Raw genomic sequence first — 26,542 nt, forward strand, 5'->3', positions numbered from 1 at the left:
TGAGCATGTAGCATACAAAAGGTGCCTCTCTGAGCATAATTATTACTTATTTGAACATTTTGCTTTTTGGACACTGTGTCAAAGCCAAAAAACCAAAACTTGCCATACCAATCAGTGGCTGTAGGAGCTCAGCCTCCAACACTAACAAGGGAACTGTTAGAAATCGTGCATTGAAGGCTTGGCTATGGGGCTGGGGTGGTCCGACATCGTAAAGGAAAAGTAAAATGAAAAGCCCAGGTAAGGGAGAATGCCAGGACCTGACAGAGAACAGGCTGGAAAGGTGACCACCCTCCACTCTGCCCTCACATGCCCCCTTGTGGTGAGGGAGAACCATCCTGTGTTTCAGGTCGGAGGGCGAAGTGGGGCTTGCCAGGCAGGTGAGGAGGAACCGGCACCTCTGGGTCATGGAAAAGTCGAAACGAGCTGTGGGGAACCCATCCAGAGAGAGGAGGGGAAGATGCCAGGCTAGAAAACCCAGCCCTTCTGGACTTCTGGTGCCCACGCCAGGCAGGGGAACAGAGGGAAGGGAACCAGACCTACTGGCAGGACCGTGGGCACAAGCCTTATCGCACTGATTCATTGAGTCCCCATGGAGAGCTGCCGGGCAGATGAGGAAGTCAGTCTCCAAATGAGCCATCTGCCAAGTTCCCATTAGAACATAGCTGAGGTCCTTGCTCAGTGGGGAACATGCTTCTCCCTCTGCCTGACGCTCCCCCTGCTCGAGCTCTCCCTCTCTCTCTTTGTCAAATAAATAAAATCTTTTTTAAAAAAGAAGAAAAATCAGGCTGTTCACCTTCAGAACCCAACCAAACAAACAGCTGGCCCCTCCAAGGGGCTATGTATCATCCGAAACTCCCTGCTCCTTGTGTCTGTCCCTGACCTGGTCCAAGAGCCACCTTCCAACTGGAAGTGGAATGACCCTCACATGACCATGTGGCTTCTCCAAGAAGATGCCCCTACGGCCCCCAGGTAGAGGTAGAGAAGGGTGCCTGAAAGAAGTGAACAGACAACATTTCCAAAGGGCCATTCTTTTCCTATGCCCTGGAATGCTTTTACAACCTTTTAGTGTCCCTTTCTTTTCTTTCTTTCTTTCTTTTTTTTTTTTTTAATATTTTATTTATTTATTTGACAGAGAGAGAGAGAGAAAGAGATCACAAGTAGGCAGAGAGGCAGGCAGAGAGAAAGGGGGAAGCAGGCTCTCCGCTGAGCAGAGAGCCTGATGCGGGGCTCGATCCCAAGACCCTGAGATCATGACCTGAGCCGAAGGCAGAGGCTCAACCCACTGAGCCACCCAGGTGCCCCTTGGTGTTCCTTTCTTTACAACTTCACAAAACTAATCATCTCAAGTTATACAATGCAATTCTGAGCAACGTTGGGCTTGCACAAACCCCAGGAATTGACTGAGGCCTCATAAATTATCCACTGTGGGCTTGGACCATATACACATACACCGATAGCTGTCTGTCCACCTGTTCTCGGGGCCTACAGAAGAGGCCTGGCCTCCAGACCTTAGCTCATACTGCTCTAGGGTCTTCCTTGCACTTCTTCCCTTGCTTTCCCATTCAGCCTTCTAGATTCAGCCCAGATATCCCCTCCCCCACAAGCCTCACCAGATCTCCTGCACTAGCCCAGGAATTTCTCATGATGCCCACACTGGCTAGAGAGTCTCCCACACCCTCCACCCTGGACAAAGAGTTTCCCATGATGCCCTCAGACTGCCGTAGGAGCTTCCCATGATCCCCCATGGGAATGGAGAGACTCCTGGGGACTGTCCTGTCACACTTGCCACTGATACAAGCTTTGCCTTTGTCTGATTTTTTTTTTTTTTCCCATCACTAGACCCTGTGCTCCTTCAGAGAAGGTCTGTATCTTATTCTAAGTACTCTTAGTGCCTGACATCCAATAGGTGCTCAATACATTGTGGTTGAATAAATGAACCAATGTTAAGGAGTTTCATAACGGCTCAGTTAAGGATCACACCCATGAAGGCTTCTCTGATGCTTCTCTCCCCCAAGAAAAAAACCAACCAAACAACCAACCAACCAGGGAATGGTCTTATTTTCAAGGTTCCCACAGCAGAGGGATGTGGGTTCTGATAGCAGTTCTGATATTCACTGAACTGTGAAACTTTGGGCAAGTCATCTTTCTTCTGTAAGCCTTAGTTTCCTCATCTAAAAAATGGGAATCTTTATACTTGCTCTTCAACAGTCTGATGAGCCAGACATTACCACGTACCACAGCAGCTAGTGTCTGACATCAGGCTAGTGCTTACTGAAAGCATACCCATGTATACAGAGACCACAGTGTCGCCGTTTACTGTTGTGTTTCCTTGGAGTGGAGCTCCTCATGATTCTGTCCCTGCTCCAGGGCTGGCCAGAGCTTATTGATGGTTTTGGTGACCTTTCTGTGTTCCCACAGATCTGTTGCATTGTTGATATTCATTGAGCCTCTAAGACAGAGCCCAGCACAAGGCCTCCCATGGACCAGCAGAGAGAATGATTAATAAGGCAGGACCCAAGACCTCCAGAAGGATCACTGTCTGGGAAGGAGCCTCAGGCAAGTTCTCCTGGATGAAAGGAGCTGTTGGTATCTGCCCATGAACAGCCAACTACGAGATGCCCAAGGAAACTCGGGACTTAGAATGAGGAAGGGGCTCTTCCCAGGGTGATCCAGAGGCTATGAAGGTAGAAGTGATTGCTCTATGGCCCAGGTCTGGGATGAACAGAGAGTGGCGTGTGGGTGCTGGAAGAGAGGAGCCTTCAGGCAGGAAGAGGCCCCTACCCCTGCAAGAACCGACCCTTGATTGGCTGCCACTTCATAGCTGTAGTTGATAGGAACCTAGCCTCATAGATTCCTACCCTTCCCGGCCTGTGACATAGCTACAGCCACCTTCTTGGGGCTTGCCACACATTGCTGGGTGTTGACCCCCGCTGGTCCTTCTGCGAGGGCTGTCCTGGGCTGGATCTTCCCATGGCAGACCTCTAGTGGGTTGACTGGTGTCTCCATATTCATGGATTGATTCGCTCCTTCCTTCATTGATTCACATGCATTTGTTGAGCACCAAGAGACTGAATGCTAGACTGCAGATGGGGACAAAGAGCCCGAACCCTGCCCTGAGGAGTTGTGGGACAGAGTTCTGACAGCCATGACAAGTATGACAGCAGGTGCACAATCAGCAAAAGATGGGGCTTCCAGGTAGCTGGCAAGAAATCAAGGAAGGCTTCGTGGAGCAGGGGATGTGTGAGCTGGGTTACGAAGATTTGGTGGTTCACAAAGCAGGAGACATGGGAGGAAAAGACACTCCAGGCTGAGAAAACGGCTTTTGCAAAGACACAGGTACAAGAAAGGACCGGGCACGTTTGGGCATGGTGAGCCGATTAGCATGGCTCTCGTGTCGGTCTAGGAGATGGGAGGTTAATTCACGGCAAGGCCAAAGTTAGGCATTTACGTGCCGTCGTGGAGGTTCATGCTTGACTTCAAGGACGGTGGATGCCAAATAAGTTCCATGGACAGGTCCTCAAGCCTACTTGTCAAATCCACACATATTTACTGAGCACCTACTGGGTGCCAGGCCCAGGAGCGAGCTAAGCAGATCCACACTTTAGGCTTGAAAAAGCTACACTTTGGGTGCCTGGGTGGCTCAGTGGGTTAAGCCTCTGCCTTTGGCTCAGGTCATGATCTCAGAGTCCTGGGATCGAGCCCCGCATCAGGCTCTCTGCTCAGCAGGAAACCTGCTTCCCTCCTCTCTCTCTGCCTGCCTCTCTGCCTACTTATCTGCCTGCCTATCTCTGTCTGTCAAATAAATAAATGAAATCTTTAAAAAAAAAAAAAAAAGCTACACTTTTAGGCAGCTCTTTCTGCCCACGCATGGTTTAATAAAGCCAACTTTTTGCACAGAAAGAAAGAAAGAAGAGAAAAGAAAAAAGAGAAGAAAAAAAAAAGAAAATCTACACTTAATAAAGCCACACTTTATTGTTTTACATTTGGGGCTCCTGCATGCAATTCTATTAGGGAAAAAAAAGATTTATTGACTAAAAAGAAACACAAACACTAAAGAGTCTACAGCTGGGGCTCCTGGGTGACTCAGTGGGTTAAAGCCTCTGCCTTTGGCTCAGGTCATGATCCCAGGGTCCTGGGATGGAGCCCTGTATTGGGCTCTCTGCTCTGCAGGTAGCCTGCTTCCCCCCTCCCCCACGCCACCGCCTGCCTCTGCCTACTTGTGATCTCTGTCTGTCAAATAAATAAATAAAATCTTAAAAAAAAAAAAAAGTCTGCAGCCTATTGCTTCATTGAGGAGCCATGGCGGGTTTTGTTTTTTCTCGGTGGGTGGTGGTAGGCGGGTGTGTAGTTTCTTTATTTTGTTTTCAGCAGGGGAGATAGATATGGTCAGATCTATTTTCAAAAAGATAAAGATAATTCTGTGGTTTCTCAGCCCTTGCTTGCAGCCACAGGAGAGGAAGCATGAAGCCCACTCTCTGAAGGGCTGTTTCTCTGGGCCCCGAGCTCTAGGCTGCTTCTCTCTACCCTACTGGGTGCTCCCAAGGATAAGCCTTCTTATCCTTTGGTTCCAGGAGCCAAAAAGAAATGTTCATTCCTTCTGGGAAGAAACATGACCTCCTTTGAGGCCAGAAGCATGAAGCCAATGTAATCAAAATACTCACCCAACCTCTTCTCCTACCCAGGGTAAAAAAACCACTCTGAGGACAGCCTGGAGGAGTGGAAAGAGCCCAGTCTTTTAAATAATGCAGATGTGATGGGGCACCTGGATGGCTCAGTGGGTTAAGCCTCTGCCTTTGGCTCAGGTCATGATCTCAGGGTCCTGGGATGGAGTCCCGCATTGGGCTCTCTGATCAGCAGGGAGCCTGCTTCCCACCCCCCAACCCCCGCCTCTCTGTCTACTTGTGATCTCTCTCTGTCAAATAAATAAATAAAATCTTTAAAAATAAATAAATAAATAAAGCAGATGTGGGTTCAAATCCTGGTTTGGGCACTTACTAGTCATGTGATCCTTGGTCAAGTCACTTAGATTGTCTGAGCTTGAGTGTCCTCATCTGCAGTGATAATAATTATCACTCACTCACCTCCCTCGCCAGCTATTAAGACATATTACAAAGTCAGAGCCAAGGAAGCAGGCAGGCGACAAAGCAGAAAATGGCAGAAAACATGACATTGTGAAACAGATTTAACAATCCACGAGAGCTTGTTGTAGGAAAAAAGTGACATCAAGAACGGACGGACAAAGGATGGGTGTTGGGAAGCTGGCTTCTCTCCAGACAGAAATAAAGGTTCCTAATCATGTGTGTGTCTTCAGTTCTCTTTGGTTGACTAAAGACCTAAATGAGAAACATAAAACTATAGCGATAATAGAAGGGCTTTACGGACCTGGTTGAGCAGGAGGCACCATCCTGGGAGAGGACATCCACCACAATGGGGACCAAAAGGTTTGGCCCAAGAGCCCAAGAGCCAGGACATCTACTGAGGCTGTTGGTAAATCTGCACACATCTCTAGCAGAACAAACCAGCTCTACCTTCAACTGGTTTGTGCTGAAGAGGTTGTTCATGAGTTGCACTAACTGATGGCCTCTGTTCCTTTCCTAGATGCCCAAGAAGATGAAGCTTGCTGCCAGGAAGACAAAACAACTGTGCTTGTAGGATCTGCAGTGGGGGATGTGCGCGTCCCAGAGGTCCCCACACTAAAGGTGTATATGCCACACACATGAGCCACATCAACGCCAGGAACAAGATTGCCACCTTCAGCCAGTTTGCCCCGGACTCCCACAAGGGCTGTGCCACCCTCCTGTTCTCTGATCCTCGAAAGGGCCCAGAGGTGTACAGGCATTTCAGCAAGGCCCTGGGAACCCTACACAACCCCACCAGCCCCTGTGAGTGCTCCAAGGACCAGAAGTCCAAGTGCACCAGAGACCAAATGGCCCACTGTGGCTACAAAAACTGAGCTCAGATCCTGCTTTGTTATTAAAAAGATTTTGGATGCTGGGAAAAAAAATAAACTGATAAGAGGAATATAAACAGCTCTCTTTGCCAAATCTCCGGCAAGAATGAAGACCATTCTCAGCAATCAGACTGTCTACATTCCAGAAAATGTCAACATCACTCTGAAGAGATGCACGGTTCCTGGGAAGCCTCTTGAAAAAGAGCTTCAGTCCTATCAATGTAGAAGTCATCGGAAAAAAGTCTCCTTGGAAAGAAAAGGAAGAGGCTCCTAGCTGACAAATGGTGGGAAAAAGAAAAGAACCAGCTACTGTTCACATTATCTGCAGTCATGTACAGGACATGATCAAAGGCGTGTTCTACTGGGCTTCCCTTACCAGATGAGTCTGGGAATGCTCACTTCTCCATCAATGCTGTTATTCAGGAAAATGGTTCTCCTGTTGAAATATGTCCACAGGACTCAGATGAGGCCAGGTGTTGCTTGTTCAGCATCTCAAGCCCAGAAAGATGAGTTAGTTCTGGAAGGAAATTACATTGAACTTATATCAGAAGAATCAGCTGCTTTGATTCAGCAAGACATAGCAGTTAAAAACAAGGATATCAGAAAAGTTTGGGATGGTATCTATATTTCTGGGGTTTTTTTTAAGAAAAAATTTTTAAAGATTTTGTTTATTTATTTGACAGAGAAAGAGAGAGAGAGAGATCACAAGTAGTCAGAGAAGCTGGCAGGGAGAGAGAGGAAGCAGGCTGCCCACTGAGCAGAGAGCCCGATGCGGGGCTCGATCCCAGGACCCTGAGATCATGACCTGAGCCGAAACCAAGTCAGACGCTTAACTGACTGTGCCATCTAGGTGCCTCAACACCGCTACATGTTCTAACAATTGAAAAGCACCTTTCCCTAGGGCGTGCCTGCGCTTCTCCCCCCAACCCAGTGGTGGGTCCTCCCTGCCAGCTGAGGGGGGATAGGACAGCTCCCAAGCCCCCATTCTAACCACCTGCTTTCTTGGACCACTCCCGGCACCAGCTGCAGCAGGTAAGGCTCTTGGCAAGAAAACAATGAAATGGGGTTTGGATGGAGGTGGGGGCATGAGGTGGATCAGGGATCAATGACTGTGAGGAACCGGGCTAGGGATGTCCCCTGCCATGCAGGCCTGACAAAACCTCGGCTTGTCCCCTGGGAGGCCTGGAGCAAGGCTCGCTAGGCAGAGCTGTCCCCCAGTCTGGCCTAAGTGATGGAGCCTTTACACCACCCCTCCTCCCATCCCTCTGCCTCGGGGAGGACATGACCTTGGGAAGGACTACTCACTGAAGCTAGACAGCAAGTCCTTCCACGCAAGGGGCACAGGGAGCCATCCCCATGTCAACCACAACCCAGGAATGCAGTTACACTTGAAAGCAGACCTTACTGATAATAATAAGAGTTAACACTCATTTCTAGGGCCGGATAAGGCTCAGTGTCATGGATCCTCGAAGGCAGGGACTGTTATCATCCCCAGGCTTGTGTGCACCAATGAAGAAACTGAGGCACAGAGTGCTTCAATGACTCAGTCAAGATTGCATGGCATGGGACAGAATTGAGATTCCGTCCGGAGATGTAAAAAAAAAAAAAAAAAAAAAAGTTTAATATAATTATTTTTTAAACTTTTTAAAAAAGATTTTATTTATTTGTCAGGGGCGCCTGGGTGGCTCAGTGGGTTAAAGCCTCTGCCTTCGGCTCAGGTCATGATCTCAGGGTCCTGGGATTGAGCCCTGCATCAGGCTCTCCTCTCCTTGGGGAGCCTGCTTTCTCCTCTCTCTCTCTGCCTGCCTCTCTGCCTACTTGTAAACTCTGTCTATCAAATAAATAAATAAAATCTTTAAAAATATATATATACATGTAACTTTTTAAAAAATTTATTTATTTGTCAGAGAGAGAGAGAGCAAGCACACAAGCAGGGGAAGTGGCAGAGGGAGAGGGAGAAGCGGCTCCCTGCTGATCAAGTTGCTGGATGCAGGACTCGATCCCAGGACCCTGAGATCATGACCTGAGCCGAAGGCAGACGCTTAACTGACTGAGCCACCCAGGCATCCCAGTTTCATAAAATTCTTTTGGAATTTAAAATTTTTAGGAATAGGTAATACAGAGATCTCCTGCACACCCTCACCCAGGGTCCCCTGATGGGAACATCTTGCACAGATGTTCTACGCTTGTCACAATTGAGAAATTAACACTGGTATATTACCATTAACTAAACCACAGGCTTTATGTGGCTTTCCACTAATATCCTTTTACTGTTTCGAAATCAAACCAAGATACTATGTTGCATGTAGTGTCCCACAGATTTGGACTCTCCAGTGTAAACTTTTGACCTGTCCACCTCACTGCCTGCTGTTCCCACAAAGGCTCTGTGGAGATAAATCCCTCAGGGGCCGCTCACCGCCCCAGGTGTGTGTGGGCAGCACCAGAATGTGACCTACTGACTGGCTCACTGTTCTCCCTGCGTCTCCTCTCTGCTGGCGTGTGGAGAAAACTCCCACCTCCGCTCAGTCATGTGCTTGTTTTGATTTCACCCATCAGACATTTCCTGGTGCTCTCCTGTGTGTCTGGAGGCGGGTGCCGTCTCGGGGCACCCGGAGCTTCCTCTAGCTTGGCTCTGCCGCCCAGCAGTTCCCGGCTCGCTGCCCGCCCCCTCTGACCTGCCCCCCACCCGGGCTCCCTGGCCCTGCAGGTTTGGTGTGAAAAAGAGTGAAACAGGGGACCCCTGTTCTTGCCCCCACGCCAGGCAGCCAGCCACCTCACAGACCACATGGCCCCCTGTCATGTGTCGTGTGTCTGCTCTGGGTCCTGAGCCCCAGGGGCAGCTGCCCACTGAAAGCACATGACCTTTCTGCTCTGGAATGACAGAGAGACCGAGCTTTGCTGGCTCGGAATCGGAGAAGATCTGAATTATTGCCTTCCACTCCCACCTCTGCCAATTACCACTTACTTGGGAGACCTTTGTATGATTCCCTGTCCAGTTTTCTCACGGAACCAATGAGAACAGCATCTCGCTTCATGGTTAAAGAGGGCTCACCGAGGTGACAACCTGGGACTCTGCTGTTTGCTGTACGACCACTGTCACATGTTGCTTAACCTCCTAGCCCTCAGCTCCCTCATCTGTACCTACTTTTTAAGGCTCTTGTGAAGATGAGGGGAATCATCTTTGAAGACAAAGCATCTAGAGTTGTGTCTGGCATGGACACACTGTCAATGAATATCAGCTCTCCGGTAATTGACATGGAAGTTTAGAGAGAATCAAATGAGATCGTTAATCGAAAGGTGCATTGTAATGGGCAAGACATGCTGAAAGATGGTTACTGTTATTGCCTTTAAAAACCACTTTATTATATCAGGGGACGCAAGCCATCCCTAGGAAACTATTACCTGTCTGGGTCGATTCCCATGGTCAGTACAGCTAGAAAAGGGATGAGTTCATGAAGTCTACAGTCCTTAATGGTGTGTTACCTAGAATTTTAGGCATGTCTACTTAAATGTTCTCATGTAATCATCACCAAACTGATGGCTATTTCTTCCTCCTTCTCCTCTTCCTCTTCCCCCTCCCTTCCCCCTCCCCCCCCTTTCCTCCCCCCCCCCCCCTCCTTGGTTTAAGACGGAGGGAGAGGTGGGGGGAGGGGCAGAGGGAGAGGGAGAGAGAAATTGAAGCAGGCTCCACGCCCAGGGAGTGCTCAATTCCATGACCCTGAAACCATGACCTGAACCAAAATCGAGAGTAAGAGGCTTAACCGAGCCACCCAGGTGCCCTGGGGATAGCTGTTTTTACACATTTAATGGCTGTCTAAACTAAGCCTCAAATGTGTTCCATCCCTCAAGAAGCAGGAATCAGCCTATTTATCTGAAAGGCTCCCATGTTCAGACATTTTTAGGTGCTGGGGAGTAACCATAATTGGCCCCTGCTTTAAATGAGCCTGCATTCCAGCGACAGAGTCAGAGGATGCGGGAACCCGCATTTGCCTGTCTGCTCTCAGATCCTTCCCTGCGTTCCCTTGCTCCCTTGTGTGTCCCAGAGGAGTGGCCCTGGAGAAGCAACATGCCCCCTTCAATGCCCACCCTGAAGCACCCAGCAGAAGCCGGCTATGAGGCTTACTGTTACTGCTGCCGTTGCTGTTATTGTCAGCTGCGTCTGGGAGCAGGCTGGCTTGCAGCTGGGGCCCAGGCAGAGTTCCAGCTGCGGGGATGGGGTCGCTCACGGCGGGGGCTCCCCGAGGGCTGCATGTGTTTGGAAGCCTCCGCGCGGCGTGCTCTCTCGGTGGCTTCCCTGCGCGCCAGTAATGCCATAATTGCAGCCTTCGCAGCTGTCGGCCATGGAGACAGCCCAGAAAATGAGGTTGGCTCAGTAAATATTGAACCAAATTATGCAAAAGAGCTCCACAAGAGACTCAGCTGCAGAGATGGGGGCTGATTGGTGGGCCCAGCTTGCAGGAGACCCCTCCTCTTCCCCCCCAGACCGCTCTATCAGCCAAGACAGCCACCGGGGGCCCGTCAGCGTCTGGGACTGGATTGGGGTCTGGGGTCACCCTGGCCGGCTCCTGAGGCCCATCAGGAAGGAGGATTGAACAGCTTTGCAAGTAAGGTTAGTGGGGAGAGGTTTAATGGGATGGGGGAGGGGGATGGCATTGAGTTCCTGCCACATCCTCACCTCTCCCCAAAAGAGGCTTCTTTGTAAAGAAGTTTTTGAGGGCACATGGTTGGGGGGGGTGGGGAGCAGGTGCTGAGCTCACTGTTCAGCACACCCAGCCGCAGATGAGAAGTGGGGTGATGGGATCCCCCTTCTCCAGAGGAAAGCATTTCAGTGGCTCTTTCCTACTGGCTAGTCAAGGTTCTACAACCTCCACAATGGCCGAGTTCACTGTGGAGAAAACGAAGAGTCTAGAAACATGGGTTGGGGAGCAGCGTGGGGCAAGTCAAACTGTAAAACTCTTTTGTGGCTGTGGAAGGGCTTCCTTGTGGCTTAGCAGGGATGAAAACGCATCTGGCATGTCTGGTGAGAATGCGCTTAGGGGGAAAGGGAGTTGGTGGACGTGACACTATCAGGCTGAAGGAGCAGGGCGGGCACAGCAAGAGCGTCTGGGAGAGCCGAGACGGGCAGATCCCTCTCCTGTCCTGGAGGACATGGGATCCCAGCTGCCTGTGTTGCCCGGGAACACACAGAGCAGCCCCTTGAGACCAGAGGCCCGAGCGAAGCATGGAGTGGGAGAAGCAATCTTCTTCCAGTTCCTTCATAGACAATGGTGGGGCTTGAAGTGATGGCGGCAGGGACAGTGTCACTTTGGAAACCCCAGCAAGTGCTGCTCTGGGTCGCCTGTAAGGTGATCCCCTGAGGATGGGCCTGGGTGCTCCCAAGGGATCCCTGCCATGGTGACAAAGCATGGCCAAGGGCGACGTGGGCATCACACCTCACCGCAGAAGCTGCAACGGAAGAATGCGGGAGGTGTGTTCGGGAGCTATGTGAGTCAGCCCATGGATGTCTGTCCAGAAGAAGCAGCAGACTTGCAGTGGGTAGAAAGGGCTCGCTCCTCTGTCAGCAAGGAAGGGCATTGTATTTGTTTCCCATTTCTGCTGCAACCATCACTGGAAAAGGAGCAGCTTAAAATAACACGTGGGGCGCGTGGGTGGCTCAGTGGGTTAAGCATCTACCTTTGGTTTGGGTCATGATCTCAGGGTCTTGGAATCGAGCCCCACATCGGGCTCTCTGCTCAGCAGGGAGCCTGCTTCCCTCTGTCTCTCTGCCTGCCTCTCTGCCTACTTGTGATCTCTGTCTGTCAAATAAATAAATAAAATCTTTAAAAAACACACACACACAGATTCATTATCACACAGATTCATTATCGCACAGATCTGGACGTCAGAGTGTCTCATGGGATTAAAATCAAGGTATCAGCAGAGCTGTGCTCCTTTCTCAAGAGCGTGGGGGAGAATCCTTTTTTCCTTGCCTTTTCCCATCTCCTAGAAGCCACCCACATCCCTTGGCTTGCGGCCACACTCTTCAGGCCTCTGATGCCATTGTTACATGCCCTTCCGCTCTGACTCCCATCTCCCTCCTATCAAGACCGTTGTGATTACACTGGGCCTATGTGGACTGTCCCCTTATGTTCAGGTCAGCCAATCAGCGATCTTAATTCCATCCTCAACCTTGATTACCCCTTGCCGTGTACTCTGACATAGTCATAGGAACTGGGGATCAGGGTGCAGACCTCTGTTGGGGACCGATATTCTATCTGTGTTAGGCATAGACTAAAGAAACTAAGTTATTGGTGTTCAGGACAACCCCCAGACTACCCGCAGGTTGACACGGTCTGGGCAAATTAGGTCATGCTTAGGAACATTTTTACCTTCCTGAGAATAGTCTGATGAACATGGCATGTTCAGCAAAGCAAGTAAGTGCTGGTGACCTGGTTTCTATGTGAGATTAGAAATTATGGGCACCCTGTTGTCATTTTCTAAGCACAACCTCTCCCTCACTATAAACTTTAGAGAATTTCCCTCTGGTGGCCTTAGGAAGAAACCTAAATGCTTGTGTTGCTCTGTTGCAAGCAGATGAAGCTGATGCAGCTTTTGGTTTGTTACTTTGTTTCTGGTTGTTTTAGTGTGACCTTTCCCTTCAATAATCAAAACCATTCTGATTTTATAACGGAACGTTCCCAAGGGTTCCAACTCCCAAATTCATAAGAGATCATCTTTATCTGGAATTATCCTAGCAGTGGGAAGGGTAGATTGGTCAATCTAGGGATATCAGAAGGATTCAGAAGGAAAACTCGCGACCGAGCAGAGAAACAGATGGATTCTTCCAACAACAAAAGTTCTTTCTGGCTGCCAATCAGTTGTGGGGTAGCTGGAGGCACCCAGGAAGTTCCATTTCTTTTCCAACTTGCCTAAAATAGTCTCAGACATGGGAGTCTGGTTTGATCCCTGTCATGGACCTGCTAAGCCACGGGCTAATTTTGTTCTCTGTTTTACCCACTCCTGGTATGAATGTGGTTCCTCTTCACTTCTCCAGGCTTATCTCTCTCCACACCTCCTCCAGACACCTGTGAGGTCCAAGGACATGCAAGAGCCTTCATTCGGAGAAAATGCCGGCACCCCCACACCTGCTGGCCTTGGCAACCTTTCCCTTGTTTGTTCAACTTGTCACCTTTTGAACCCCAGATCAAAATGTCAGCCACTCGTGCAAAATAGTGCCACACACTTCAAGACGGGTGGGCCTAGGCCTCTGTCTGCTGGGAGCAAGGGAGGAGAACCAGAGCTAATGAGCCAGTTTTTAAAATCCTCATAGACGGGTGCCTGGGTGGCTCAGTGGGTTAAAGCCTCTGCCTTCGGCTTGGGTCATGGTCTCAGGGTCCTGGGATCGAGCCCCGCATCAGGCCTTCTGCTCGGCATGGAGCCTGCTTCCTCTCTTTCTCTCTCTCTGTCTGTGTCTCTGCCTACTTGTGATCTCTGTCTGTCAAACAAATAAATAAAATCTTAAAAAAAAAATCCTCATAGAAAATCTCCACTGCTGACATCCAACCAAACCCTGCGACAAGTATGCTCTGTACGTGATCTCATTTCCTTTCTGGGACTTAGGAGACAGAGCTCACCGTCTCCACTTTTTGGCTGGCCAAAGTTTAGAGAAATAGAGAACCTGTCCCAAATTACAGAGCTGGCAAGCGCCGAAGCAGAAGCCAGCCCTCTGCTAATCCCCAAAACTACGACCTTAGCCCCCGTAGAGCACCGCCTCGCACACCAGAGGCAGAAGCAAAGGGCACAGGCAGTCCCTGCAGGTGGCTCGGAGCCGGAGACCAAGCCTGGGAACAGGCCTGAGAAAACTTTGGTGTCCGTCCTCGAGGGGACTCTTGCCTGCTGTGGAATCCTGGGTGGGTCGCTTGGTCTCTCAGAGTCTCGGATTCCTCATGCCTTTCTCACTGTCGCGAGGATCAGGTGGATGGAGCCCATGAAAGCCTAAAGGAGGTTTCTCAACTGAGCATCAGGGGATTATCAAGGGGTATTGGGAAAGGCTTCTTGGCAGAGGTAGCAAAACAGAGGCAGCAACAGACAGCCTCTGTCCTGGGGCCCTCAGGGCAGACACTGGGCAGATAAAGAGAAGGCACAAGGGGCCCAGCTGCACAAGCACCGGCTTTCTCTAGAAGCTCCAGATGCTGCTAGCATGTAGGTGGGACAATTCTTTGCTTGGTCACCTCCCACTGCTCAGGGAATCAGCTCTGCTCTGCAGTAGGAAAAAATAAAAATAAAAAGCCTCTGGGGCAAAAAATCCAGGCTTGCTAAAGTGCTCAATCAGGGGTGGGAGTGGGGGGGAGAAGCACTCACTCTGGATGAGGATTTATGACTGGCTTCCTTTCGTTGAGCCACACAGTGAACTCATTAGGTGAGTAGAAAGCCCGGCCAAGTGCGCCTGGGGTCTGACCGATTGGGGGGCCCCATCCACGTGGGCCTTGAATCTGTTGCCATCAGAGACTCTCGGAGTCTCAGCTTCCTCGTTTGTAACACGGAGTGACAACTGTTCCACGACCTACTTTACTCTGATAGGATGAGTAAAGGGAAGAAAGAAAATCAGAATTATTTCTAATTTAGAAAGTAGCCACTAGTGGTACTTCCATGGGGTGGGGAGCTGGGCGGCTGGGAGACGGGAGTGGGAAGGAATCTTTTCCCTGTGCACCCTTTGTACGTTTGGGGAGTTTGAACCATGGGAAGGCATTATTTATTGGAAAGGTAAACTTAGGAAAAAAACAAAGTCTGCAAGAAAGTCAAAACCAATACATGCAGATATTTCCCATACCCGTCCTAGTTTATGCGTACCAGGCACTGAGAAAACTGGGTTCTCAGTTTGCACGATTCCTGGTCTCCCACTGCATCTCACCGCCTTCCCAGCAGACTGCGATTTCTTCCGCAACGGCAAGGATTAGACTCCTTGGGGAAAGTGGGTGGAGAAATTTCCCCTTCATGTCATTGGCCACAGAATGTACAGTAGTCACTTAGGAGAGGAGCCAAGGCCCTTTCAGGTGACCCTGGATGGATTTCCAGGTATGCTGCTGACAGAGACAAATCAGATGCAAGGAGACAGGTGACCTCATTTTATAAAGCAAAGACCAATAGCAGGCTGCTACAAACAACAAAGTAGACATTTGTACGGTCCGGGTCCGGAGTAAAGGAAGGACACGGACCAGACTGTGAACACGGACTGCCCGCGGGTTGTGGGCGGGGTCGGGGGGATGGGAGGACAAGGTGTAGATGATTTAGAAAATTAATAATGCCTTCTCGTTTAGGCAGATGTATATATGCGCATGTACGTAAATGCAAAAGGAAGTACAAGGAAAGGTGAAAAACAGTGTTAATGGTGATTTTCTCAGGGTGCTACCATTCTAGGTGACATTTTTTGTTCGGATCTGTATATGAACACAGCCCTTGAACAACACAGAATAGCACAGTCAAAATCCACATACATACGACTTTTGACTCCCCCCAAACTAAGTACTAATAACCTACTATTGATCAGAAGCCTTACCAATAATATAAATAGTTGATTAATACATGTTCTGTATATTACATGTATTATTGTACATGGTATTTTTACTATAAAGTAAGCTAGAGGGAAGCAAATCTTAAGAAAATCACAAGGAAGAGAAAATACATTTACAGTACTCTACTGTATTTACAAAAAAAAATCCACATGTCAGCAGACCCTTGAGGTTCCAACCTGCATGGTTGGAGGGTCAACTGCAGTTCTCATTATTAAGAATTATAATCCTTAGGGGCACCAGGGTGGCTCAGTGGTTAAGTGTCTGCCTTTGGCTCAGGTCATGATCCCAGGGTTCTGGGATCGAGCGCCGCATCAGGCTTTCTGCTCCAAGGGAAGCCTGCTTCGCCCTCACCCACTCCCCCTGCTGTGTTCCCTCTCTCACTGTGTCTCTCTCTGTCGAATAAATAAATAAAATCTTAAAAAAAAAGAATTATAATCCTTAATTCTTAATAATGAATTAAATTCTTAATTAAATTCTTAATAATAATAATAATTCTTAATTCTTAATAATGGCTCAGTGGGTTAAGCCTCTGCCTTCACCTCAGGTCATGATTCCAGGATCCTGGGATCAAGGTCCACATCGGGCTCTCTGCTCAACAGGGAGCCTGCTTCCCCTTCTCGCTCTGCCTGCCTCTCTGCTTACTTGTGATCTCTGTCTATATATCAAATAAATAAATAAAATCTTTTAAAAAAAGAATTATTATGTATTATTTATGTATGCAATCAGAAAAAAATCGAATTTCTATGTGAAAGAAAACCAAGACAAACTAAGTAACTGATACTGTACCACGTTAACAGTTGGAATTACAAATAAGGTCAGATTTCTTCAAAAAATGCAAATGGAATGATTCCAGACTGTTTACAATGAGGCCTTTTTCTGCTTCTGTATTTGCCCCTACTCTGGTGAATCCAAAAGTTCCGGAGGGGTGGCTCAGACCTCAGAGGTCTGTCCTGGGACATCGTGGCTGCACATGTGGGGAGCAAGGCCATGGTGCCGGCCTCGCTGTGGCCGGTTGCAGGGCTGGCTGGCTGCTGATGGTGCCCACTGTGCCCACTCCCAGTGCTACCACTCTCATGGCTCTCCCTCTCCGGATCCCAGCCCCACCTCAAAATTCTCTGGTTGAGGGACGCCTGGGTGGCTCAGTTGGTTAAGCAGCTGCCTTCGGCTCAGGTCATGATCCCAGCGTCCTGGGATCGAGTCCCACATCAGGCTCCTTGCTCCGCAGGGAGCCTGCTTCTCCCTCTGACTCTGCCTTCCACTCTGTCTGCCTGTGCTCGCTCTCTCCCGCTCTCTCTCTGACAAATAAATAAATGAAATCTTAAAAAAAAAAAAATTCTCTGGTTGAGATGTGGTGTCCTCTGATGGCCACTACTGATACTCGTCCCCCAAGCTATTCCTCAGGATGGGGGACTGTTCTCCCTTCAATGTCACCCTGGGTGAGCCAGGCCCATGGCAGAAATGAGTGCCAGGGACAGTGTTCTAGTGACCAGACTCCTCCAGTCCATACACACACACACACATACACACATACACATGCATATGGCTACTTCCCGCTGACACCCTGCGGTGGCTCGGAGCCAGGGCTCCCAACCAGTACCATCCCGTACCATCAGAGGGGCTCTCAGGGAACAAAGCCGTGTGATTAATTAGCCAGAACGTCCCAGCGCCACCAGTCAGGACCCACACTTCACCCGAGGGCCAACTTCACGGCTGCCCCACGCCTCACCGTCAGCTTCCCTGGAGGGAGTGCCTGCCTTGTCTGGTCCCCACGGCCACCCCATCGTTGGCCCCTGGAGAGGTGGCAGCTGGGAAAACTGCTGCTTTGCCACTATGGCCCCCCAGACAGTGAAGGAAATAAGAGTGTGACAGTCGACATTCCCCAAGCTGTTTGTTTATTTAGTCCTATTCTTATAGATTGAGCAATTAAATTGATCTTGGTCTGCTGGTTGTCCTGCACTTTTCAGGAACGGGGTGCCTGGCTTATGCTGCCTGATTTATCCTTTAAGCAGCCCTATGGAGTCAGCACCATTAGTTCTCTGATACAAGTGACGGAACGGAGTCTGAGGGGTAATACAGCTTTGGTAACAAGCAGAGTTAGCCCAAGGCTCTCAGACACGGACGGGGTCACTGGCCCAGTCAGGGAAAGACTCTGAGGTCTGAGCTTCAGCTCCATGGGGTTCCTCTTCTAAGTTTTTAAGATTTGGGTGTTTTTTTTTTTAATTTTATTTATTTATTTGTAAGAAAGAGAGTGCCCAAGCAGAGGGAGGGGCAGGCAGAGGGAGAAACAGGCTGCCCACAGAAAGGGAGGCCGACATGGGACTCAACCCCAGGACCACAGGATTATGACCTGAGTTGAAGGCAGATGCTTAACTGACTGAGCCACCCAGGTGTCCCTTAAGTTTTTAAGTTTTAATACTTAGAGCATCTTTCCTTTGTTCCATTGTTTCCTCTAGAAATTGTAGCAAGTCAAAACCACCATAAGATATCCCTCCCACATGTTAGAACGACAATTATCAAAAAAACAAGAGATAAGAAGCATTGTCAAGGCTGTGGAGAAAAGGGAACCCCCTCATACACTGTTGATGGGGATATGAATTTGGTGCAGCCGCTGTAGAAAATAGTATGGAGGGTCTTCAAGAAATTAAAAACAGAACCACCATATGATCCAGCAATTCCACTGCTGGCTCTATCATCAAAGAGAATGAAAACAAGGTACCAAAAACTTATCTGAGCTCTCATGTTTATTGTAACATTATTTATAATATAAAGTTGCATTGTATAGATATAGAAATATATATTTATATATAGTATATATTGTATAGTATATGTATAGATATTGTATAGATTGTATAGATATAGAAACATATATTTATATATGCATATGGATACATATAAATATATAGGTAGACATAGAAATATATATATATTTCTGTATCTATATATACCAAGATAGGGAAATAACCTAGGTGTCTATTAATGGTTGAACAGATAAAGGAGATGTGATACACACACACACACACACACACACATCCCAGAATATTATTCAGCCATGAGAAAGAAGGCTATCCTGCCCTTTTTTTTTTTTTTTTTTATAACATGAATGGATCTTGAGGGCTTTATGGTAAGTCAGAGATAAGTCTGACATAGAAAGGCACATGCGATAGGAGACTACTTTTTCAAAGACTGGAAGAGTAACAGCATCTTTGTATGCTGATGGGAATGATTCTGGAGAGCAGAGAAGGGAAGAATTGTTAGAAAAATATTCCTGTAGCGCATGAAGGGGGAGACTGAACGTCAATCATTCCTCACCCTTGATCGTCAGCGTGGTACGGTTGGATTGTCCTGATTTATTCAGCGTCGTGGAGCTGTATGGCTGTTTTGTGGATATCTCCACCCTGATAGGAAGGAGGAAGGATTCGGGGAGCTTGGAAGTCAGTTTGAAGAGATGAGAGACAATGCAAATTTTCCGTAGTGCTTGCTTGAGCACCTGACACACCATCTTCAGCTCCTCAGGCACCTTCTGTCCTGGGGTTTCCAAGCTCTCCGATAACAGGTAGTTGGGATTCTATCTAGCTCCCAGGAAGCAACCTCACTAGGACCCCAGCTTTCATGTCCCACTTCTAATTACCGGTCTGTTCTCCCTGCTAGCATCAAGACTGAGGAAGATATAACCAGGAAAAGGAATAAGATGCCAAGAAGGTAGGAGGAGAAACTTGAGGGAAAGGTGTGGAGCCCCAGAGAAGTGAGCTTCATGAAGAATGGGGTGATTAACATGAGCCTCACAGAGAGGTGAGTCGAGTGAGATAAGGACTGAAATGCACCCACTGGGTTTGGCAAAAGGAGCCGGTTGACCTTTGTCAGACCAGTTGCCATGGAGAGGGTGGGAAGCAACCAGATGGCTGTGGGTTGAGGATGTGTGGAGGTGAGGAAATGGAGACCAAATGTGAGAGATATTTGCTCAATTTATGTGCTGTGAAGTGTAAGGCAAGAGACGTGATGATCACCTAAGGGCAAGCTGGGGTGAAGGGAAAGTTATTTCAGGCTGGGAGATATTTGGAGGGTTTGCGGGTGCGGGGGGACCCATGGGAGAAAGGATTAAACGTCAAAGACAGAAAGGGAGGGAAGTCCATGGAAAAGGGTTTCGAAAGGGATGGAAGGTCTTCCTAGTGCAGGTAAAGGAGAGGAAAGAAGATAAGTGAAAATACAGACAGGAGTTGAGAAGGAGAAGTTGGATATTCAATTGGTGCCCAGCTGGTACAGAAGGAGACAGAGTTCTACAGGATGAGGGACTCTGGGAAATGCAAAATGAGGCAAGACATTTTTGAAAGGCTGGATCAGCAAAGAGGTTAAGAGCTGGGCGAAAGGATTTTGGAGCCACATCACGGGCCCACTGATGCGACCAGCATGAGTTTAGAGCCTGGTGATGTTCCCTGCTCACCCAGAGAGGGGGCAACTAAATGTGACCAAAGGAGAAAGCGTAATAATGTGACATCCCCAGATCAGGAAGACTCAACACCATAAGGATCCTGTGAAGTGTCATGGAGGCACTCTTCCCCCGCCGTGATAACCTCTAAGAATCAGGCTTAACCGTCCTTGCTGTCCCTGGCCTGTTGCCATGTGGTGGGATGACAGAAACTCCATTTCCTCTCTTGTCAAAGAAAAAACTAGAGAATCAGAGAAGAGTTCTTTAGAATAGTTCCAGGCAGCTCAGTCAGAAAGGAATTCAGCGAATGTGAGGCTCTCTGTAGTAAAAAGAGGACAAAGAAGTTTCTTTGAGCACAACAGGGCCAGGGCCATGGTGTTACTAGGAAAAGATTGAATTTGTTTCTCAGAGAAAAAAATGTGTATTCATTCTCTGAGACGAGACTGTTCCCTTTGGGAGAAAGCGAATGATTTCAGTGGTAAAGGGTGTTGTCTGCAGGTAGTTCCGATGAAATGGGCGAAATCTTCCTTCGTCATAGAGATCAAACTGCAGCTAGAGTGCCCGGAGCCTCCACACCCCCTCCCCATCCCAATCCGAGGGGCTGATTCAGAAAACAGGTAGGGCAGCATTTCCCATAACAACTGGTGGAACAGGGTTCCAGAATTTGCAAAATGCAAAAACTGAGTCAGAACTCTCCCACAGGAGGATGTGGAGGGGGTGATTGACCCAAGTTAGGGAGGTGGGGGCACTGTGTTGAGGGAGTGGCTTGAGGAGAGTGTGTGGGAGGAATCAGACAATGAGAGACTGAGGAGTCAGAGAAAGATGGTGGTGGTGGTGTGGGGGGCGGGGGTGTTGATGTGGAGGGCAGGGTGGCTTCCTGGGCCGAGCAGTCACACACAGCTTCCTGCCTAGCAGGGCCCTGGGCTTGGCTAACTCCTCCGCTGTCACCTTCTTAAAAGGCTTCATATTTTGTTTCGTGTTTTGCTTTTTCGGTTTTTTAAAGGTTTATTTCTTTGAGAGAGAGAAAGAGAGAAAGGGAGAAAGAGAGAGAGTATGTGCAAGTGAGGGGAGGGGCCGAGGGAGAGAGAATCCTCAAACAGACTCCCCGCTGAGCACAGAGCCCGGCGCAGGGCTCGATCCCAGGATCCTGAGGTCATGACCTGAGCCGAAATCAAGAGTCAGCCGCTTCACCCACTGAGCCAGGAACCCCAGAATGCCTCATATTTTATGAACATTTTGCCCTGGGACCTGCAGATGACGTGGCCAATCTCGTGAGAAGGTTTCTAAGAACCCAAACAAGTTGATTGGGCTCATCACTACTCCTTCACTACTACTCACTCACTACTCCTTCGGGTTGATGTTTGATGTGTTGGTATTAATGCCATTTGTGGACCACCAGGCAGAAAACACCTCAAAGCAGCCAGCATCACCAAGACGAGAGCTCCTCAGCCTGACTTGCTTGATATTCCTCCTCAGAACAAGGGGGATGATAGTTATCCACACCATCTACCGCCGTCCTGACATAGAAAGGAATGGCCCAGCTTCACCCTGGCAACCAAGGTAGTGGCCTCATCCTTAATCCCCACGGGATGGCACTGTACGGTTGCCATTACGGGAGACTGGTGTAGCTCATGGTTCCTTTGAAGTGATTTCTTCCGTTTGTCTTATTGCTCTCTGTCGTTCACTCAACAACCATTTATTGTTAGTTATTATGTGACAGATGGAGTGTTGCCTCTCTAACGCACCCACCGAGAACTTATTATGCCCTAACGATCCTTCAAAATAAAGGAACCCAACAGAGAAAGGCCTGGAATGAGCAGGAAGGAAGGAGTGGCGCTCCACAGTGTTTCACACTCCTCTCCCCACCCCCTTTTCAAAGCAAATTCGAAGTCAAACCCCCTTGTCTCCTGTGGCGAGCTCACAGTTTGAAAAGTAGCAATTTGTCTTGCAGTACGAATGTAAGACCTTACCATGAATTTCCACATTGGAATCTGGAGACAACTATGCCCTCTCCTTGGCACCAGTGTGGAAGGGCATGAAACGAAATCACTTGACATCGTGGAAGACAGAAGAACTCCAAGTTTGAATACCCATTTCCATTTGAATACCACATTCTCAAGGTAAAAAATAGAATGGAAATGAATTTCCCCGTTCACACGGCACTTCCCCAACTTCTTCTCTCCTCCACCAATGGCAATAGTTCCGTGTACATTCCCCTAGCCCTCCCTCTTTACATGGAAAGTCGTATGCATGCATGTATATGTGTACACACACACACACACACACACACACACATATCTTACATCTGATTTTTATAATGTATAACATGAAATTCTCTTTTTTTCTTTCTTTTATTTATTTACATTTATTAACATAAAATGTGTTATTTGTTTCAGGGATACAGGTCTGTGATTCATCTGACTTACACACTTCACAGCACCCACCATAGCACATACACTCCCCCAATGTCTATAACCCAGCCACCCTATCCCTCCCACCGCACCACCACCCTCCCACAGCAACCCTCAGTTTGTTTCCTGAGATTTAGAGTCTCTTATGGATTGTCTCCGTCTCTGATTTCACCTTGTGAAATCATCCATTCATTTTTCTCTCCCTTACCCTATGACCCTATGTCTTATTTCTCAAATTCCTCATGTCAGTGAGATCGTATGGTAGTTGTCTTTCTCTAACTGACTTATTTCACTCAGCATAATACCCTCTAGTTCCATCCATGTCATCACAAATGGCAGATTTCGTTTCTTTTGATGGCTGCATAGTATTCCATTGTGTATCTATACCACATGTTCTTTATCCATTCATCTGTTGATGGACATCTAGGCTCTTTCCATAGTTGGCTATTGTGGATATTGCTGTTATAAACATTCGGGTGCATGTGCCCCTTCAGATCACTACATTTGTATCTTTTGGGTAAATATTTAGTAGTGTGATTGCTGGGTCGTAGGGTAGCTCTATTTTCAACTTTTTGAGGAGCTTTCACACTGTTTTCCAGAGTGGCTACACCAGCTTGCATTCCCACCAACAGTGTAGGAGGGTTCCCCTTTCTCTGCATCCTTGCCAATATCTGTCATTTCCTGACTTGTTAATTTTAGCCGTTCTAACTGGTGTGAGGTGGTATCTCACTGTGGATTTGATTTGTATTTCTCTGAACCTAAGTGATGTGGAGCACGTTTTCATGTGTCTGTTGGCCATTTGGATGTCTTCTTGGCAAAAATGTCTGTAATATCAAATTTTCTGTCTTAACCATATTTAAGTGTACAATTCAGTGGATCAGCACCATCATCCATTTCCAGAACTCTTCCCATCCTGCAACTTGAAATTTTATAGCCATTAAAAGGTACCTCCTTATTCCTCCCTCTCCCAGCCTCTGGAAAGGACTGCTCAGCTTTCTGTCTCTATTATTTCAACTGCTCCAAGTACCTCATATGTCTCTGTTCATTTCAACAACTATAATGGAACACCATGGACTGGGAAGTTGATATATTCCTCATCATTCTTGAGGCTAGTAGTCTAAGACCAAGACTCCAGCAGACTAGATATCTAGAGAGGCCCTGATTCCTGGTTTATAGATGGCTGTCTTATCTCTGTGCCCTCACAGAGTGGAAAGGTCAAGGCAACTCTCAGGGGCCTTTTTTATAAGGACACTAATCCCATTCACAAGGACTCCACCCTCATGACCTAATCACCTCCCAAAGGCCCAACCTTCAAACACCATCACACTGGGGATTAGGTTTCATCATGTGAATGTAGGAGAGACACAAACACTGGTCTATAGCATCATATAAGTGGAATTCTATAATATTTGTCTTTGTGACTGGTTTATTTTACTTAGAATAATGTCTTGGAGGTTTTTCTAGCATATACCAGAATTTCTTTCCTTTTTAAGACTGCTTAATAATGCATTGTATTTCTATACCACATTTTGCTTATCCATTCACATATAACTTTTAAATTTAAAAAAATGTAATGGGAACACAATGATGTAATATTCTAAATCTTACTCTTTTTACTTAATGACATCAATTCCATTCTAGTTTATATAGATTGATGCAATTCTTTTATAATTGTAGGAATCGAAGACAACTGGATTTTTGGCTTGGGTAATTAGGTACCATTTACTTTGAAGGGGGAAATTGAAGGAGAATCAAATTTTTCAGGAAAAAAAACCTAATAATCTCATTAATTATGTAACTAGAAATATCAAAGTTGTTTATGCAAGTCTGGATCTTCAGAGAGATGTCTGGGCAAGAATCACAGGTTTGGAAACCTCCATACATGGATGGTATTTAAACCAGAAGATCAGGGCGCCTGGGTGGCTCAGTGGGTTGAGCCGCTGCCTTCGGCTCAGGGGTCCTGGGATGGAGTCCCGCATCGGGCTCTCTGCTCGGCGGGGAGCCTGCTTCCTCCTCTCTCTCTCTGCCTGCCTCTCTGCCTACTTGTGATCTCTCTCTGTCAAATAAATAAATAAAATTTTTTTAAAAAATAAAATAAACCAGAAGATCAGTGGGATCACCTGGGGAAAGCATAGATGAGAGAAGAGAAAAAGTCCAGGAGGAGTGCCTGGCTGGCTCAGTTGGTGGAGTGTGTGACTCTATTTTTATTTTCTCATTTTATGTTTTTTTTTAAACATATAATGTATTATTTGCCCCAGGGGTATAGGTCTGTGAATCATCAGGCTTACACATTTCACAGCACTCACCATAGCACATTAACCTCCCCAATGTCCATCACCCAGCCACCCTATCCTTACCCCCATCACACCCCAGCAACCCAAAATTTGTTTCCTGAGATTGAGTCTCTTATGGTTTCTCTCCCTCCCAATCCCATCTTGTTTCATTTTTTCCCTCCCTATCCTTCATGACCCCCTGCCCTGACTCTCAAGTTCCTCATATCAAAGAGATCATATATGATAATTGTCTTTCTCTGATTGACTTATTTGGCTCAGTATAATACCCTCTAGTTCCATGCATGTCATTGCAAATGGCAAGATTTCATTTCTTTTGATGGCTGCATAGTATTCCATTGTGTGTGTGTGTGTGTGTGTGTGTGTGTGTGTGTGTGTGTGCATATATATATATACATATGTATATATATATCACATCTTCTTTAGCCGTTCATCTGTTGATGGACATCTAGGTTCTTTCCATAGTTTGGCTATTGTGGACATTGCTGCTATAAGCATTTGGGTTCATGTGCCCCTTTGGATCACTACATTTGTATCTTTAGGGTAAATACCCAGTAGTGTGATTGCTGGGTCATAGGGTAACTATTTTCAACTTTTTGAGGAACCTCCATGCTGTTTTCCAGAGTGGCTGCACCAGCTTTCATTCCCACCAACAGTGCAGGAGGGTTCCCCTTTCTCTGCATCCTTGCCAACATCTGTCATTTCCTGACTTGTTAATTTTAGCCATTCTGACTGGTGTGAGTTGGTACCTCAATGCAGTTTTGATGGTATTTCCTTGATGCTGAGTGATGTGGAGCATCACTGAGTGATGTGGAGTGTTGTTTTCGTGCATCTGTTGGCCATTTGGATGTCTTCTTTGCAGAAATATCTGTTCACGCATCTGCACATTTCTTGATTGGATTATTTGTTCTTTGGGTGTAGAGTTTGGTAAGTTCTTTATAGATTTTGGATACTAGTCCATCATCTGATACATCATTTGTGATATCTTCTCCCATTCTATAGGTTGCCTTTTGGTTTTGTTGACTGTTTCCTTTGCTGTGCAAAAGCTTTTGATCTTGATGAAGTCCCAAGAGTTCATTTTTGCCCTTGCTTCCCTTGCTGTTGGCAATGTTTCTAGGAAGAAGTTGCTGCAGCTGAGGTTGAAGAAGTTGCTGCCTGTGTTCTCCTCAAGGATTCTGATAAATTCCTGTCTCACACTGAGGTCTTTCATCCATTTTGAGTCTACTTTTGTGTGTGGTATAAGGAAATGGTCCAGTTTCATTCTTCTGCATGTGGCTGTCCAATTTTACCAACATCATTTGTTGAAGAGACTGCCTTTTTCCATTGGCTATTCTTTCCTGCTTTGTTGGAGATTAGTTGACCATAAAGTTGAGGGTCCATTTCTGGGCTCTCTATTTGTTCCATTGATCTATGTGTCCGTTTTTGTGCCAGTACCATACTGTCTTGATGATGATAGCTTTGTAATAGAGCTTGAAGTCTGGAATCGTGATGCCACTAACTTTAATTTTCTTTTTCAACATTCCTCTGGCTATTTGGGGTCTTTTCTGGTTCCATATGCATTGTAGGATTATTTGTTCCATTTCTTTGGGAAAAAATGATGGTATTTTGATAGAGGTTGAATTAAGTGTGTAGATTGCTTTAGGTAGCATAGACATTTTCAAATAGTTGTTCTTCCAATCCATGAGCATGGAATGTTTTTCCATTTCTTTGTGTCTTCTTCCATTTCTTTCATGAGTACTTTATAGTTTTCTGAGTACAGATTCTTTGCCTCTTTGGTTAGGTTTATTCCTAGGTATCTTATGGTTTTGGGTACAGTTGTAAATGGGATCGACTCCTTACTTTCTCTTTCTTCTGTCTTGTTGTTGGTGTAGAGAAATGCAACTGATTTCTGTGCATTGATTTTATATCCTGACACT

The 26,542-nt window shown here is 47.2% G+C and overlaps 1 pseudogene across 1 annotated transcript; it reads left to right on the plus strand.

Moving 5' to 3' along the window:
- The first annotated feature begins 6,056 nt into the window (after nucleotides 1-6,056).
- LOC309847227 (large ribosomal subunit protein uL6 pseudogene) lies at nucleotides 6,057-10,519 on the plus strand (annotated as a pseudogene). Its single transcript has 3 exons — nucleotides 6,057-6,584; nucleotides 10,104-10,313; nucleotides 10,433-10,519. The product of its transcript is annotated as a large ribosomal subunit protein uL6 pseudogene (transcript).
- The last annotated feature ends 16,023 nt before the right edge of the window (nucleotides 10,520-26,542 follow it).

The sequence above is a fragment of the Mustela nivalis genome (assembly GCF_964662115.1).
Source record: "Mustela nivalis genome assembly, chromosome: 13".
NCBI lineage: Eukaryota > Metazoa > Chordata > Mammalia > Carnivora > Mustelidae > Mustela > Mustela nivalis.